The sequence below is a fragment of the Myotis daubentonii genome, chromosome 11 (assembly GCF_963259705.1).
Source record: "Myotis daubentonii chromosome 11, mMyoDau2.1, whole genome shotgun sequence".
Taxonomy (NCBI): domain Eukaryota; kingdom Metazoa; phylum Chordata; class Mammalia; order Chiroptera; family Vespertilionidae; genus Myotis; species Myotis daubentonii.
This window is the reverse complement of record NC_081850.1, coordinates 7,271,990-7,288,263: the sequence shown is the minus strand read 5'-3', so window position 1 is coordinate 7,288,263 and position 16,274 is coordinate 7,271,990.

The following is a 16,274-nucleotide window of genomic DNA, read 5'->3' as shown; positions in this document are numbered from 1 at the left end:
AACCAGGGGAGCCCACCTCGCCACCTTAAAGCTCATGGCCGTAAGATGGCTAACGGCCTGCTTGTGAGCTTGTCAGGAATGACTGATCAAGCCACTTCAAGCCAGAGGCTCCAACAAACCGAAACATGGATAATGCTGGCTTGGGTTTAACTTAGTGAAGCAAGGCGAGCGGTCAAACCTACTGCCACCATGAGCTGGGCGGCTTCCATAGGATCAGGACTGTCCTCACGGTTCCAGGCCCGTCCGTGTAATCGCACTGTTCCTAGACCGATTGGAGGTTGACCTTCCGATGACAAATAGGTGTACAACTTTAATATAGATTTTATTGATTTTTTACAGAGAGGAAGGGAGAGGGATAGAGAATTAGAAACATTGATCAGAGAGAAACATCGATCAGCTGCCTCCTGCACACCCCCTACTGGGGATGTGCCCAAAACTAAGGTACATGCCCTTGACTGGAATCGAACCTGGGACCCTTGAGTCCGCAGGCCGATGCTCTATCCATTGAGCCAAACTGGCTAGGGCTGTGTACAACTTCAAATCAAGTTCAGCTTAGTTGAAAAATGTCCTGAGGATTGTTACCACGTTTCATCCACGTTTCTATCTCCCGCCCCCCCTCACCCACCACTTTGTAAGCGCTCGTGGGCTTAGGTTCCCCCAGAAACAACTCTGAGATGAGGTTTGTGTGGGGGATTCAATAAGGCAGTGCTCTCAAGGCTGTGGGACCGCCAGGGAGGGAGCTGAGCCGGGAGTCCTGTGGACCACCAACGACCACCAAGGACTGCTGGTGACATCGAAGCGAGGAGAAAAGCACAGAACAGACTTATTCCCAGAACCTTCAGAGGGAACGTGGCTCTGCCAATACCATGGTTTCAGACTTCTAGCCTGCCACAGTGTGAGACAATAAGCCTCTGTTAGTTCAGCCCCCTAGTCTGTGGTACTTTGTTATGGGAGCCCTCGGAATAAATAGAAATGATATCTGTCCTGTCTTTCTCAAAGGAAATTGTGTATGGGAGTCCTTTGTAAGCTTGCAAGTTATTGGGACATTTTTTCTTTTGCAAGAAAGCAGAAAACTCAATCCAAGCTGACAGGTTTAAAAAAGGAAATTTATTGACTCATGAGGCAGATGAATCCAGGCAAGAGATTCTAACTTGAGCTCAGCTTTCCAGACTATTTCTCTTTAGTCTAAGGATTCCTATGGCAGCTGCTTGCAGCTCCACACACATATCTTCCCAGATCAAAATTCAGGTGAAAACAAAGGGTGCTTTCCCTGTGGCTTCTAAAGAAGTTCTGGGTCTTAATTCAAGTCATGTGCCCATCTCTTAACCAATCACAGTGGCCATGGAATTGGCTGAGCTGGGTCACATGCTCCACTCCTCGGGGTAGGGGGTTGAGTCTCTCTCCAACCACAAGCACTAAGCTTGGGAGAGAGGTTCCTTGAAAGAAATTCATGTCATTACTAGAAAAAAGGAAAGTAAATGTCCTATGTCTTCCTCCAGCTTCTTCCTTTGCTTCTCTTCAGCAAAATGGCTCAAAAGAATTGCCTATTGTCATGCGCAGTGTCTCACCCACCAGGTGGGTTTCTGTTCTATTCAAGTCCCCCACGACCTTCGACCTGACCTCCGGTGAACTCCAGGAGACAAAGCAGGTGAAAGTCTGTTCTAGTTCTCAACGTCTCTGCAGGACCACTGCCTATTCCTCAAACATGGCACCTCCCCCACCTCCAGTCACAGTTCCCTCCCACCTGACTTGCTGGCCTCTCACTGTCTGTAAGACTCCTACATCGAGGGGGCCAGGGGCCACCATCCTTTAGCTAGACTTTCAGCAAATGGAAGACAGGAAACGCAGCCCAGGCAGAGAGGATGAAGAATGTTCTGGCTTCTCTCTGCTTGCTGTCCTCCCCTCTCTAACCAGTGCCTCTCATTCCCCAAACCCAGTAGGAAACTATTTGGTAAGGCAGCTTTTGGGAAATGAAGCTTATGGGGATCAGCCTTCAGTGAAATGGAATAAAGGAGGGAGAGAATGTGGAATGGAACGGAAAGCAATTTGGGCAGATGAACAGCACAGGATCTGATGATTTAGACATGAGAGCATCCTTCCAAAAACCAGAGCCCTCAGACATCACATAAATCTAAAGCACCCTGTTCTCTCTGAGGTTTCAGTGACCATTACTTTTGCCTAATGTTATGGATGCTTAAGGATTTTTTTTCAACTGAATTTTATGATTGGAGTGGGGAGGAGTATCTATGTTTTCCTAGATTATGTATATTCATTCTGTGGATACATTTATAGACATGCTATATAATGTAGAAGGTGGAAAGGATATGTTCACATGGGTATTCCACTGAAAAAATAGTAATTTTCTATGTCCCAGAGCAAGTAGCAATTTTTGTGCCTGAGAAAAAGTTGTTAATTATATTTATGATTAATATTAAAATTTTAATATTAAAAATATTAAAAGAGACCATCCATGTAAAGATTGCACAAATTATAACAATAAATAATATTAAAAGGAGTTAATCCATATAAATAGAATTAATGTAAAACAAAAAATCAAATATAAGTTTGACTTTTAATCAGGCACAAATTAAGATTTTATATTTTTAACCTAAAGCTTGAGCTTATTAAGTCTGATTCAAAGACAGATATCATTCTTACATAAAAATTATCTGTTTTCTGTGCCAACTGTTTTGTTCTCAGCCACCTTGACTATTTTAACTAACTACAAGTTAAGACTTGTAATTTCAAATTGAATTATCCAGATTAAGTGGGTAGAGTTAACTGGATAACTGCTAAGTGTCCGTCAGCTCTGAGCTAGGCAGACACAGACGTGTGCGTTACGCGCTTTCACGGGCCTGTGGCTGTGCCTGGGCTGACGGAGAGGATGCTGTCCTCAGGGTCTGACAATGGAAGATTCTAATTCAAGGAAGAGAGATACTTTCCAAATGAAGGGGAAACTGGTAGAAATAGAGGTCAGAGGGCTAGCCAGGGGTCAGGTGATGCTCAGCCCTGTAGACACAGCAAGAATTTAGCTTGGATTGTATTTCCTCAGGGAGAGGGGATATCATCTGACTTACACTTTACAAGGACCACAGGCTCCCTCAGGGAAATCGATGTAAAGGAATGGCAGCCCAGACACCCACAGGAGTATCTCAGGAATCCAGGCAAGCGTTGGAGTGAGGCGGGCAGTGTAGCAGGTAGGATTCAGACCACACTGAGAAATACCTAGACAGGATTTGCAGCAGAATAGAATATGGGGTGTGAAAGGAAGAGCAAAACCAAGCAGGATGCCCATGTTTTTGCACAGTCGCTGGGGGAAAGAGCTAAGAGGTGCTGAAATGGGGAAATGGTGGGGAGCGGAAGAATCGGGTCTATTTCAAACATAGAAATGAGGCCTGTCAGTGGAGCGCTGGCCACCTCTCCTCAGAGAGCAGCTCTGCATTTCTTTAGGTGCTCAGAGTTCGGTTCTATGGGACATGGAAGAGGAACTTCGCCTAGCATTGGCAGGACAAGTATTTTCCACTGCTCGCTGTTATGGGGTAAATTGTGTCCTATTCAAAATTCACAAGTTAAAGTCCTAACCTCGGAATGTAATTGCACTTGGAGAAAGGGTTTTTAAAGAGATAATGAAGTTATTAAAGTAGGTCATAATCCCAGATGACTTCTATCCCTGTAAGAGTGGCAATAGGACGGACAGTTGCATAGAAGGAAGACCAGCTGAGTGCACAGGGAGAAGATGGCCGTCTCCTAGCCAAAGAGAAGCCCCAGAAGAGACCAGCCCTGCTGACACCATGATCTTGGGCTGGCAGCCTCCAAAGTGTAAGAAAATAAATCTGTTGGTTAAGCCACCCAGTCTGCGGTGCTTGGTTATGGTAGCTCTTTCAAACTAATATACTCACCTTGCCATTAAAAAAATCTATGTTTTTTATGACATGATACCTTTTTAAGGACAATCATAGTGTTTTGGAATTGAACTCTTGCCTCCTCTCAAAACAATCAGACAAATAAAATTGACCTGTGCATTGGAATTATAGTTTCCATCTGGATGCTGGGCATCTGTGCTAACAGTCATGTTCGCTTCTTATACTGAGCGTTTTCCCAATAACCCTTGTCCAGCAGGTTCATTGTTTTCCATCACAGCTACTGGATATTATTAAAGATGATGACATTGGTGCGTTGAGTGATCATATAGGTTTACGCTTGAGAGAAAGGAGAAATAGGGTACATGTCACACCAGTCACGGTCAGAATCTGATTTTTGTTCTTCTGAACCACGCATTTCAACTGGCAGCACGACCACACAAACGTTGACAGAATGTTTGTATTCTGGAGCCTTCTGAGCTCTTATGGCTTACCATGACGTCAGATTAATAAATACTGAGAAACATTTCAACCACCTCAGAAAGGAAAAGTTGTATAGAAAAGGTCTAGGCAGCCCTCTCTGTGGAGCAGGGCTGCGCTTCTTCCCACCCCCTACGGTCCCCCGCTCTTTTTTCAGAGCACACCCAGGCTCTCCTCCCTCTCTCATCTCTCAAGTAGGGTATCTCTCCCTCCTCAGCTCCAAGGGCTCTTCTTTTGCCTCTGTAACTGGTTTCTTTTTTTTTTTTGCTTTTTAGTACAATAGTTTTTCTTTTTTTGTTTTGTTTTGTTTTTTTATTGCTTAAAGTATTACAAAGGGTATTACATATGTATCCATTTTATCCCCCCGCCCTAGACAGTCCCCTAGCCTCCCCTATCACCCAGTGTCTTATGTCCATTGGCTATGCTTATATGCATGCATACAAGTCCTTTAGTTGATCTCTTACCCCCCTACCTCCTGCCCCCCAACCCTCCCCGGCCTTCCCGCTGCAGTTTGACAATCTGTTTGAGGCAGCTCTGCCTCTGTATCTATTATTGTTCAAAAGTTTATAATGGTCTCTATTGTCCACGAATGAGTGAGATCATGTGGTATTTTTCCTTTATTGACTGGCTTATTTCACTTAGCATAATTGTAACTGGTTTCTTGAGCCCATTTCCTCTACAGCTCACTTCTCCCACCTCTGTGACTTTCTAAATAAACTTTCTCTTATAAAAAACAATAAAAAGGAAAAGTCTGTAGGAAGCTCAATGTTAGATGGAGACACCTGCAGCACAGGGACGTGGGGTGGTGATTCGGGCGTAAGGAAAATACGATAGGCACCTGGGAGTCGATCTTGAAGGAGTAATACACGCTCTTCCATTGAAGTAAATAGTTATTAAACATCCAGATCCATGCAAGAGTGAAATAACTCTGGAGGCATAAAAATGTTCACCAAGTGCCGTTTTCCAAATTACTCTTAATAGCCACTGGCATTGTCCTGAGGATGTGTCGAGGAAGGAGCTGCCAGATTCCACCTACAACACCCTGAGCCCCACACGGCATCCCCACCAGGAGCCACTGCGTCCCCTCGTCTTCATTCTTTGGTGGCTTATGCGGCTGTCTCCTGTTGAGATTTAATTTACTTCTGTTTTTTTAAAGACCGGTTTATTTTCAGAATTAAGTGGAATTCTGTTTGTTTTTGAGAGTTTTAATTAAGATGCCAGCCTTCTTACTTAGCCAGACCATTTATTCCAGCAGTGTCTCTTAAACCAAGGACGGGGTCACCAGGCATGGGGTAGTCACAGATTGTTTTAAACGGTCTATTAAACTGTTTACTAATGTGGCCAGCAAGGAAGCTGCTCCCACAAAACAGCCGATTCGAGGCTCATGAATTCTTTGCTTTGCCGAATAAGTTTTATGAACCGATGAAATCCTCACTTTGCTTCAGGTTCATTAGCGCTTGCATTGTGTCTCCCTACAGAATTAGTTAGACTTAGGAACCCAAACATTCAGAAATACTTCTAGTAGGAATTGATGATTTTTCATCTGAGTTTATTGGTTAATTGTTAGTAACCCCCAAATCTCATCTCTTTTTTATTTTTATTTTTTTTAAATATATAGTTTATTGATTTTTTACAGAGAGGAAGGGAGAAGGACAGAGAGGTAGAAACATCGATGAGAGAGAAACATCAATCAGCTGCCTCCTGCACACCCCCTACTGGGGGTATACCCGCAACCAAGGTACATGCCCTTGACTGGAATCAAACCTGGGACCCTTCAGTCCGCAGATGGATGCTCTATCCACTGAGCCAAACCGGTAGGGTCCAAATCTCATCTCTTGATGAAAGAGGACAGTACAAGTCTCCTTGCACTTCCCTGCCAATGAGCAGCATTGCCCTGTGATGGCACAGGAATTTGGACAAGTGTTTTCTTCTCTGACTCCTTCTCTTCTGATTCCCAACCTAGTTTTTCTGTTTAGATTATTTATTGGTGGAATATTAGCAGAAACACTGCCCAAGTTAGTAAGGTTTAGAAGACTGTTTGCCCAGAATGCCTCCAGCCTGACATATTTCAGGTTGATGTTTCTGCAGTTTTGGTGTTTTAATTCCAAGAAGGCACAGCAATGAAGGAGCTATCAGATTACTAATTTCAAATTGTTATTGACAGATATGTTACAGATGAGTTCATAAAAATCCACTAGGTCACCTGCAGTGGCTATTCAGAAAGGAGGTACGATTAAAATGTATTTGAGAAAGAGAAGGAAACATCAACTTGTTGTTCCACTTATTTATGCATTCATTAGTTGTTTCTTGTATGTGCCCTGACCATGGATTGAACCTGCAACCTTGGTGTAGTGGGACAATGCTCTAACCAGCTGAGTTACCCTGCCAGGGCGAAATGTACTATTTTAACATAAACAAATGGGACTACATCAAACTAAAAAGTGTTTGCACAACAAAGGAAACCATCAGCGAAATGAAAAGATAACCCACTAAATGGGAGAACATATTTGCCAATAATACATCTGCTAAGGGCTTAATGTTCAAAATTTATTAAAAAAAATACTTATAAAACTCAACACCAAGACGACAAACAACCCAATTAAAAAATAGACAGAGGACACAAATAGACACTTCTCCAAAGAGGACATATAGATGGCCAATGGACATGAAAAGATACTCAATGTCATTAATCACCAGAGAAATACAAATTAAAACCACAATGAGATGTCATCTCACACCTGTCAGGATTGCTATCAACAAACAAGTGTCGGTGAGGATGTGGAGAAAAAGGAACCCTAGTTCACTGCTGGTGGGAATGCAGACTGGGGCAGCCACTGTGGAATACAGTATGGAGTTTCCTCAAAAAAGTAAAAATGGAACTTTTTAAATCTTAACCCTAACCCTAACCCAGCAATTCCACTTCTGGAGGTAAATCTGAAGAAACCCAAAACACTAATTCAAAAGAATATGTGCGCCCCTATGTTCACTGCCGCGTTATTTACAGTAGCCAAGAATCGGAAGCAGCCCGAGTGCCCATCAGTGGATGAGTGGATAAAAATAGCCGTGGTACATTTACACAATTGAATACTACTCGGCTATAAAAAACAACAACAAGGAAATCTTACCTTTTGGAACAGCATGGATGGACCTGGAGAATATTATGCTACGTGAAATAAGCCAGTCAGAGAAAGACAAGTACCATATGATTTCACTTACGTGTGGAATCTAATGAACAAAATAAGCTAACAAACACAATAGAAACAGTCCCATAGATACAGAGAACAGGCTGACGGCTGTCAGAGGGGAGGGTGGTTGTTGGGGGGGTGCGGGGTTTGAGTAAAAAAGGTGAAGGGATTAAGCAAGAAAGAAGAGCCTCCTAGACACAGACAACAGTATGGTGATTATCAGCAGGAAAGGAGGGTTGGGGTAAGGAGAAGTGGGTAAAGGGAGGATAAATGGTGATTGACTTGGAGTGGTGAACACGCAATATAATATACAGATGATGTATTATAAAAATTGTACACCTGAAACCTATATAATTTTATTAACCAATGTCACCCCAAGAAATTCAATTTTACAAATGCATCCTTTGAAGTCTGTTATCATTTCAATTTGTAATCTTTTAGGCATACTGGAGAAGAGAGGTAAGGGAAGTGTATGTCTCCAGTGGAGATAAGAGTAAATAATTTCCTTTGTTGTAGAAAAGCCAACAGCTTTATTTGCCCAGAAAATCAAAAGCCTGAAAAATTAAAATTGATAGGATGTGTTTAATAAAAACAAGAAAAGTACTTAGCTAGGAAATTCCAGTTAGGTTAGTTTTACTCAGAATTATTAAGTATGTGAATTTTGTCTTAGATGCACCCTCACCCTCCTCCCACTCCAAACATGGATGATTATGATGTCTACAATTGACCACAAAATGCTTGTGCAGACCTGGGTGCTAGGAATTATTCTAACCAAGAATCCACAATCTAAGACAGCAAACTTGAATTCTAGCACAGGGGTGGGCAAACTTTTTGACTCGAGGGCCACAATGGGTTCTTAAACTGGACCGGAGAGCCGGAACAAAAGCATGGATGGAGTGTTTGTGTGAACTAATATAAATTCAAAGTAAACATCATTACATAAAAGCGTACGGTCTTTTTATTTTTTTTTAGTTTTATTCATTTCAAACGGGCCGGATCCGGCCCTCGGGCTGTAGTTTGCCCACGGCTGTAGAAAGGCCACACTCAGAGGCCGTTCTCTGCATTGAGCATCTGCCCCCTTGTGGTCAGTGCACGTCATAGCTGTCGGCCGGCCGGCTGGTCGGCCAGTTGGCCGGTCGCTTAGGCTTTTATATATTTTAAATGACTAACTTAATCATCACCAGGGCCTTTCGTGCTCCAAACCCAGTGAGGGAACCAATGGGGGAAATGTTAGGGATCAGAATAGCCCCATGAGAAGGTAATTTTAGAGGCCCTTGCCCAGGCCCCAAATTGTATACTATGTGCCCAGCAATTTCAGCTTCACAGATTGCTGGCCACCAGCAGTGACATTTATTTATGAAAAGAATAAACTATACTTTCTGTTAAGGAATTATTTTTTCTAGATTGGTGGGTTATTATTATTCATTATCATTTTTAGAACAACAATAATACAATGAATGAACAGGTTGCCTTTCTCTTAGGAATGTCAAGTACTTTCTATGTAAGAATATATGTGTATATATTTTGTGTTAGAATATTTCCATTAAGTTCATGTGAGATGAGCCAGTCGATGCTTTTATTTTTATTTTGTAGGCAAAGATATTATAACAGATGCTGTTGGTGTCCTAAGGGGTCCTATCATTTCAGTGCTGGCCTGCCACGTTCCGGCTGCTGGGGGCTTCATCTCCTTCTGAGGATGCGGCCACAGCCCCCCACTCACAGGGGGCAGAAGTGCCAGGGGGCACCAGCCACCTCTGCTCCCCCAGCCTTTACAGTGACAGGTTGTGGCTGGTGTATAAATACCCCAGCTTCCCCAGCCCTCAGCCGTGGCTACCCCTTTGTACGGTGATACCTTCGCAGTGGGCCCTGTCCTATTCCCCACAGTTTCTGCACAGAGTTAAACTCCGGTTTAATTCCAGCGGCAGCAGGCTTAGCAATGTGCCCTGAACTGTTTGCTTCCTCTTCCCTTCCTTACTGCTCCGCTCCACTCTGGCTCTTATACCGACGTGTGCCGGTAAACTGGTGCTCACAACACAGGGAAAACGAAGCAAAAATACCGCAGCCTGATGCGCAGCACTTGCTGATCGCCTGGTCTAAACACTCTTCCAAGCTGTCAGCGTGACTCGCTGGCCTGAGGAGAGACGTGCACAGCCAGCAGGGCAGCCAGGGCGCCGAGGCCAGCACACCACTCCGTCCCTCCTCATGAAACTGCTTGCACTCAGATCTGCTTCTGGGTCTCCTCCTGGGGGCACACCATCTGAGGCAGAAAATCAGTTCCAGAGAAACTAGATAATTTTGTTAGGTGTCGACACTGGTTGGTGGCTGAAGGAATGCCTCACTATTACCTAACACATTACACGGTAAATGTGGTATTATTATGTTAGTTACTTAGACCTTCACTTATTTGTCAAGTAGTAATGCACTAAAGACAGACACGTTATACAGAAAAGTGAAAGGAATTGTAATTTCGTCCTTATAAAAACTGTAAAGCAGATAATAAAATCCTGTATTGCAGCATTCTATCATGTTCTTCAAAAGGCCTGATTTCTCTCCGTTCATTCTATTTGCTGTATTATTTCACCTGGGCTTTTGCTTGCTTATGTATTTAGTGAGGTTAATTATGACTAAGAACCATAACATATTTATGGTTATTCTTCAGAAGAACAGAAATAAATTAATCAGTTTTAGGCTTTTCCTTTAAAAAAAAAAAAGTTGCTAAACCACATTTAGAACCTCATAACTTTTGAGTCACGGCCTTGAAGTCACTTCCTTTAAAAAATGTTTCCACTGCCAAGAAATTCCAAGGAGCTCGACTCCTGTTCCTTTTCCTCCACAACGTGGGCTCCCTGTCGCCAAGCACAGGAAGCCGGATCTGCGGGGCTGCCCTCCCGGTGCAGAAGGAAGGGGTCCCGGCCCTCAAACATTCCACCTCAGCCCCGCAAAGTGGGTCAGCGCGCCCAATAGGATGGGGGATGGGAGCTGGGTGCTAACAGAGAACTGGGTGGCTGACTCATACATGGTGTGTAGGACTTGTTGCAGTCTGCTCTTGAGAACTGTTCCATTCTCCTCTGGTAAAAGCAAACACGAGTTTCACCGGTTAACAGTACATAAGCCTTGCCTTCAACTCTACTGACCCTACTACAGATTTTAACTTCTCTCTAGCCATGTTTCTATTTATGGCTCTCTCCAGATCTTCTTCTATTTAAACCCTCTTTGATTTATGTTTTTATTTTGTAGATGGTACCAAAATTGTTCATCGTCCACCTGAGGAGCCCAGGACTATAAAGCATTTCACAATTCTTTGTGTGTGTTTGTGTGTGTGTGTGTGTGTGTGTGTGTGTGTGTGTGTGTGAGAGAGAGAGAAAGGGAGAAGGAGAGAGAACCATTGATAGGAGAGCAAAACATTGATCAGCTGCCTCTGCATACCCCCTGCTGGGGATGGAAGCCTGCAACCAGGCACGTGCCTTGACCGGGAATCAAACTGGTAACCTTTCACTGCACAGGACAATGCCCAACCTGAGCCATGCAGGCCAGGGCCATTTCACAATTCTCAATGCAGTAATCTATGTATGATTTTTGTGGCACAGAAGTAGATACTGGTCTCGTTATGCAAATTAAGAGTGAATAAATTAAGCCATTATCAGACTGTTTAGGTGGGAAGAGATATGGTCATTTAATTCAGTCAAAAAAAAAAAAAACCCATTTATTAAATGCCTACTTTGTGTCGGGAGCTGGACGTGCTAAGTGTACTCGAATTGATTTTGGAAAAGTTAATAGCTTACTGTGTTTTTTTCTGTTTGTTTTTTGTTTTTTAATCTTGGTCAATGTTTTGCTTGTCTCTCATCATAACGTCTTTAATACCATGTCATGCATTTATTGATTTGTGTATTTACCTTATCCCCTTCATTAGATTTTAAGTACTTTCAAGTCAGATGCTTGGTCTTATTCATACAACATCTAAGTGCCTAGTAGATACTAGAGAAATATTATTAAACTGAACTGAATTGAGAGGTGAATGCATTTTTTTTTTTTTTTTTTTTTTTTTTTTTTAGAGCTTGGGCTTGCAGCAGAATTTAAGATTCCTGACTTCACATTCCTGTCTGCTTTACCTCTATTTATAACATAATTTGTGCTGTAAATGCCTTTTGTGTCTCAATAGATTATTGTTAATGGGATGACTCTCCTGCTTAATATGGCAACATGTATGGCTGTCTATTTGGATAATATTTTTTAAAGTGTTAGATTTTATTCTGACTCAGCAGTTTGATTCTCTCACTGGCTCCTATAAATGTGGCCCAAAGTTGTGGGTGGCAAAAATGCAGCCTGTGGACCACATGTGTTCTCTTGGCCATATTCAAATCACGGAGAGTTCTGGAATTCCAGATGTAGCCCAGGCTTCTGGTACAACTTGCCTAAGAAAAGCCATGCCTGAGAGATTCTGAGCCGAGCAAGTGATGAGGCTGGTCCCTGAAAAATGCATTGCCCACCCTTACCCCCCTCACAGTCTTTAGTCTTCAACCCAGTTCTCCAGCTTCGGGCTGTTATTAATTGAGTGCTTGGGAATCTACAAGAAAATTTTGCACATACTTTTCTATTGCCTACTCTTTTCTCCAGCTCGTTTCTCTCAGTTTTTGTCCTTGTGCCTTCTTCTCTTTATTCCAATTCTCTCATCTCCTCCTCTATTTCCCCATCCCACACCCACCAAAATTTAAGACCCAACACCCTGGTTAGGCCACATTTACTTACCTTTTCCATAGCCTTCCATCAAAGGGATCTAATTCTGTGATATTAGTTAAATTGAGTGTATAAAACGGATACCATAAGAACAAGACTAAAACCATCAACCTGTGGGTGATACATATGTGGCATTTGTGCTGTCAGTCACTCCTCCTAAATCTATGGTGGATATTGCTACTCTGTACTGAGACTTTTACCACTGAGCCTGGGCACGATTCAAGAATCCTTCTCACCTGGCTAGCGTGGCTCAGTGGTTGAGCGTCAATTTATGAACCAGGAGGTCACAGTTCAATCCCCGGTTGGGGCACATGCCTGGGTTGCAGGTTCAATCTCCAGTAGGGGGCATGTAGGAGGTAGCCAATCAATGATTCTCTCTCATTATTTTTTTAATTGAATTTTTATTGTTCAGATTATTATAGTTGTTCTTCTTTTTTTCCCCCCATAGTTCCCCTCCACCCGGTTCCCACCCCACCATCTGCCCTTACCTCCCCGCCCCCACTGTCCTCATCCATAGGTGTACGATTTTTGTCCAGTCTCTTCCCGCGCCCCCAACACCCTTTCCCCACCGAGAATAGTCAGTCCACTCCCTTTCTATGCTCCTGATTCTATTATATTCACCAGTTTATTCTGTCCATCAGATTATTTATTCACTTGATTTTTAGATTCACTTGTTGATAGATGTGTATTTGTTGTTCATAATTTGTATCTTTACCTTTTTCTTCTTCTTCCTCTTCTTAAAGGATACCTTTCAGCATTTCATATAATACTGGTTTGGTGGTGATGAACTCCTTTAGCTTTTTCTTATCTGTGAAGCTCTTTATCTGACCTTCAGTTCTGAATGATAGCTTTGCTGGATAAAGTAATCTTGGTTGTAGGTTCTTGGCATTCATCACTTTGAATATTTCTTGCCACTCCCTTCTGGCCTGCATAGTTTCTGTTGAGAAATCAGCTGACAGTCATATGGGTACTCCCTTGTAGGTAACTGACTTTTTTTCTCTTGCTGCTTTTAAGATTCTCTCTTTGTCTTTTGCTCTTGGCATTTTAATTATGATGTGTCTTCGTGTGGTCCTCTTTGGATTCCTTTTGTTTGGGGTTCTCTGCGCTTCCTGGACTTGTAAGTCTCTTTCTTTCACCAGGTAGGGGAAGTTTTCTGTAATTATTTCTTCAAATAGGTTTTCAATATCTTGCTCTCTCTCTTCTTCTGGCAACCCCTATAATTCGGATGTTGGTACACTTGAAGCTGTCCCAGAGGCTCCTTACACTAGCTTCATATTTTTGGATTCTTTTTTCATTTTGTTTTTCTGGTTGGGTGTTTTTTGCTTCTTCGTATTTCAGATCTTTGACTTGATTCTTGCGATCCTCTAGTCTGCTGTTGGGAGTCTGTATAATATTCTTTATTTCAATCAGTGTATGCTTAATTTCTAGTTGGTCCTTTTTCATATCCTCGAGGGTCTCACTAGATTTCTTGAGGGTCTCACTAAATTTATCTGCGGTTTCTAGAAAATTCTTGAAAAACCTTAAAAGTGTGGTTTTGAACTCTACATCCAGTAGTTTGCTTTCCTCCATTTCTGTCATTTGTGACCTGTTTCTTTGTCTCCACATTTGTTATGCTTCCCTGTGTTGATAGAGTGGCTTTCTGTGCTAGGTGTCCTATAGGGTCCAGTGGCTCAGCCTCCCCAATTACCTGAGGTGGACACTCTTGGTGCACCCCTTTGTGGGCTTTGTGCACGGTATTGTTGTAGTTAAGCCTTGATTGTTGTAGGTATCACTGGGAGGAATTGACCTCCAGGCCAATTGGCTGTGAGAATCAGCTGTGTCTACAGTGGGAGAACTTCTGTGCTGGAAACACCTTTCTGGGGCAAGACTTGCTTCAGTGGGGCTTTGGTGCTCACTGAGTCTGCCCACTGAGTGTGTCCCTTATGGATCTGAGGAGTTGTGATCTGGATGGTCCCACTCTGACCACTGGGTACACTGGCTCTTGGATCTCTAAGGAGGTGCTAATATAGCCTCTGCCTGAGGCTACCCAGCAGGAGCTATGGAGAGATCTGCAGATTCCTCTTCTTTGTTTGGGGTTTGGAGGTGCCCAGATGAGGCCCAGCTGTGAAGCAATGCAAGCTGCTGTGGGGTCTTGGGCCTTCTGTTGGAAGTTCTGGGTCTCTCTGACCCAGCTGCAGTTTGTTAGGTAATTTTCAGATTGCAAAGGGCCAGGCCTTTCATAAGCAAAAGCCTCTGCACACAGCTTGGGTGGGGCAGAGAGGGATCAACAGGGAGGAATAAGCAGCTATGGCTGTTCCTCAGTCCTACCCTAAGAGGCCCCAAGTCTCAGTGTCCCAGTAATCGCTGCAAGCACCTCTGAGAGAAAGCCGCCCTCAAGTTCTGACAGATGCCAAACAGTCCAATTTCTCCCTGTATGAGTCTGGGTCCCCAGAGACCCACCCGGAACTAGAGTTCAGAGCAGTCAGGAGCTTGAGACTCACTCCTGGTTGAAAAAGACAACCGTGTCCTCAGTTGCCAGCCCTTTCCACGTGTGCCTCCGTACCTCTGCACTTTACTTCCGCACCTCCTCTGAGTCTCACTATGCTTTTCTCTTTCCTTCTAGTTGTAGAATTTCCACTCAGCCAGCCTTCCTGTGGTTCTGGATGATGTCCGTTTGTCTTTTAGTTGTATTTTTGAAGTGGTTGTGTGAGGCAGCAATTTCCGGTGTTTACTTATGCCGCCATCTTGGTTTCTCCTCTCTCTCATTATTGATGTTTCCATGTCTTTCTCCCTCTCCCTTCCTCTCTGAAATCAATAAAAATATATTTTGTATATAAAGACTCCTTCTTAACACTGAGTTTCAGGCATCTACCACCTTCAATCAGAGTTGGCACACAATTTGAAATCATTTTTATTTTTTAAAATCTTCTTTTGAATTCCTTTTCTTGTTGGGTAAGAAGAACCAGTCTTTAAAGGAGAGTTCTTCAAGTATGGATTCTAGGCCATCAGCCTGGGCATCATCTTGGAAATTGTTAGAAATGTAAATTCTCTGGCTCCAAACCAAATCTGTAGATTCAGAAACTCTGGGGATAGGGCCCAGGAATCTGTGTTGTTGTTTTTATGTGGTAAAAATATACATAATATAAATTTACCCTTTTAACCATTTGTATAATATACAATTCATTGATGTTAAGTACATTAACATTGTTCTGCAATCATTACAACTATCCATCTCCAGAACTTTTTCATTATTCCAAATAGAAATTCTGCACCCATTAAACAATAACCCTGCCTTCTCCCATCCCACTCCCAAGTCCCTGATAACCTCTGTCCTACTTTCTCTCTCTTTAAATTTTCCTATTTTAGGTACCTCATATAAATAAAATTATGTAATACTAGAGGCCCGGTGCACAAAATTCATGCATGGGTAGGGGGGGGGGGGGTTGTCCCTCAGCCCAGCCTGCACCCTCTCCAATCTGGGACCTCTTGGGGGATATCTGACTGCCAGTTTAGGCTCAGATCAGGCCTAAACTGGCAGTCAGACATCCCTCTCACAATCCAGGACTGTGGGCTCCTAACTGCTGGCCTACCTGCCTGCCTGCCTGTCTGATTGTCCCCTAACCACTCCCCTGCTGGCCTGATCACCCCCAATTGCCCTCCCCTGCCAGCCCAATCATCCCCAACTGCCCTCCTCTGCTGGCCTGTTTGCGCACAAATGCCCTTCCCTGCAGGCCTGGTCACCCCCAGCTGCCCTCCCATGAAGGCCTGGTCACACCAGACTGCTCTCCCCTGCAGGCCCAGTCGCCCCCAACTGCCCTCCCCTGCCGGCCTGATCGCCCACAACTGCCCTCCCCTCCCATCTTGTGATGACCATCTTGTGGTGGCCATCTTGTGACATCATCACAGCAGCCATCTGGTGATGATGTCGCGCGACGCCACCTAGGCTTTTGTTATATAGGATTTGTCTTTCTGTGTCTGGCTTATTTCACTTAGCATAATATTCTCAGGGTTCATCTGTGTTGTAGCATATATCTAC